A 2862-nucleotide genomic window follows, 5' to 3' on the forward strand; every position below is an offset into this window, starting at 1 on the left:
GTGGGTACCTAAGGAGAAGATAATTTCTGTTGCAGATATCCTTGGCGGTAAAGAGGACAAAAAGCAAAATGTCATGGTATCTGGACTCTGGGTGCTCGCGATACATGACGGGAAGAAGGTCTACATTCCAAGACCCGGTGCTTAAGCCAGGTGGAGAAGTCAAGTTTGGAGGAGATCAGAAGGGCAAAATCATTGGCTCTGGAACCATAAGTCTTGGTAACTCTCCTTCCATAACTAATGTACTTCTAGTAGATGGATTAGCTCATAACTTATTGTCCATAAGTCAATTAAGTGACAATGGTTATGACATAATATTTATTCAAAAGTCTTGCAAGGCTGTAAGTCAGAAGGATGGCTCAATCCTATTTACAGGCAAGAGAAAGAACAACATTTATAAGACAGATCTTCAGGATCTTAAGAATCAGAAGGTGACTTGTCTTATGTCTGTTTCTGAAGAGCAATGGGTCTGGCACAGAAGATTAGGACATGCTAGTTTGAGAAAGATTTCTCAGATTAACAAACTAAATCTTGTCAGAGGACTCCCTAATCTGAAATACAAATCAGATGCTCTTTGTGAAGCATGTCAGAAGGGCAAGTTCTCCAAACCTGCATTCAAGTCTAAGAATGTTGTCTCTTCCTCAAGGCCGTTAGAACTTTTGCACATTGATCTGTTTGGCCCAGTCAAAACAGCATCTGTCAAAGGGAAGAAATATGGATTAGTCATCGTTGATGATTATAGCCGCTGGACATGGGTAAAGTTCTTGAAACACAAGGATGAGTCTCATTCAGTGTTCTTTGAATTCTGCACTCAGATCCAATCTGAGAAAGAGTGCAAAATCATAAAGGTCAGAAGTGATCATGGTGGTGAATTTGAGAACAAATTCTTTGAGGAGTTCTTCAAAGAAAATGGTATTGCCCATGATTTCTCTTGTCCTAGAACTCCACAGCAAAATGGAGTTGTAGAGCGAAAGAATAGGACTCTACAAGAAATGGCCAGAACCATGATCAATGAAACCAATATGGCTAAGCACTTCTGGGCAGAAGCAATAAACACTGCATGTTATATTCAGAATAGAATCTCTATCAGACCTATTCTAAATAAGACTCCTTATGAATTGTGGAAGAACAGAAAGCCCAACATTTCATATTTCCATCCTTTTGGATGTGTATGTTTTATTCTGAATACTAAAGATTATCTTGGTAAGTTTGATTCTAAAGCACAAAAGTGTTTCCTTCTTGGATATTCTGAACGCTCTAAAGGCTACAGAGTATACAATACTGAGACATTGATTGTAGAAGAATCAATCAATATCAGGTTTGATGATAAGCTTGGTCTTGAAAAGCCAAAGCAGTTTGAGAATTTTGCAGATTTTGATATTGATATATCAGAAGCAGTAGAACCAAGAAGCAAAGTTGCAGAAGCTGATAGTCTCAGAAGCAATGGATCAGAAGATCAAGTTGTTGATTCTTTAGAGAATCTTAGGATTTCTGAAGAGCCAACAGTCAGAAGATCATCTAGACTTGCTTCAGCTCATTCAGAAGATGTGATCCTTGGGAAGAAAGATGATCCTATCAGAACAAGATCATTCCTAAAGAATGACAATCAGAAGCAGTGATCAGATTCAGTAGGCGTAAAGTCTATTCAGAAAAATACAGCTGTCATCTATTTTTTTTGGATGATGAACGCGTGTCTGTACGGTTAGTAAAAAGCGTGCAGTTGAAAAGATGCCGATCTAGGTAACTGTGTTAAATCATTTCATTTACCACGTTCTCTCACCTAACGTCACTTATCATTTAATGTAAATTGATTTCTCTTGATTCTGTAACTGTTCATTTTCTAATCTTATCGCATTTTTTTTAATCCGTCTCTATATATTCTTTTCAAATCATCTCATATATCTTTTTCGCTCCTTGTCTCTCTTTCTTCTTCTTGCATACTTTCTTTTGAAAACTTCTTAGTCGCTTCTAAAACCCTAACCGAAAACCCAGAATTTGTTCTTCCTAGTTGTTCATTCTGTTTCAATGGCTGCTTCTTCATCTCAAAATGTTGGTTCATCTACTCCTCTCCATATTCAAGATGAAGAAAATCAGAAACTCACTCTAGTCGTTGCGTGCTCCATTCCTAAGGATAAATTAGAAGTTCTATGTGAACTCATGGTTGATTTTGATAACATTGAAGAACACCAATTTCATCTCAAAGAAGATATAATTTTTCAAGGATAGACTTCGTTGTTCGCTGAGTTCTGCGGACCAATCTACCCAGATCTTGTCAAGGAATTCTGGGTACATGCAGTTGTCGCCCCTAAATCAATCTTGTCCTTCGTCCATGGAAAGTTTGTGGTAGTGACTGAGAACATCCTAAGGATGATGTTTGATCTGAGAAACCCTGAGGGAGCTTTTGAAATCGATCAAAGGGTAAATTGGAAAGATGTTTTATCCACCCTCTACCCAGACATAAATGAAACAAAGAATGTCAAGGACATGAGAGATCTCTACAAAATATGGACCAAGATTCTTCTTGGGTGCTTCTATCACAGGAAAGGGACACATGCTTCTGACTTCGTCAACAATGAGCAAAAATACATTCTGTATTGCATTGCCACTAAGAAGAAGGTTGATGCTATCTACATTATCTTCAACCATATGTGGAAGGCTGTGAAGGAGTCCAGAAATGCCTTCAGAGAAAAAAGTTGTACCATCATTCCGTTTGGTAGAATTATCTCAAATCTTTTGGTTCATTCCAAGATTGTTGAGGACCTGGAATCTGAAGGTATTATCAAAGACCTTGCTGTCACCTCTAGGGCCTGCCTGAATGCTTTCACGTTAAAAAAGATGAAAGTGATTAAGGCTATCATTAAGACT

The sequence above is a fragment of the Vicia villosa genome, linkage group LG4 (genome assembly GCF_029867415.1).
Source record: "Vicia villosa cultivar HV-30 ecotype Madison, WI linkage group LG4, Vvil1.0, whole genome shotgun sequence".
In the NCBI taxonomy this organism is placed as follows: Eukaryota; Viridiplantae; Streptophyta; class Magnoliopsida; order Fabales; family Fabaceae; genus Vicia; species Vicia villosa.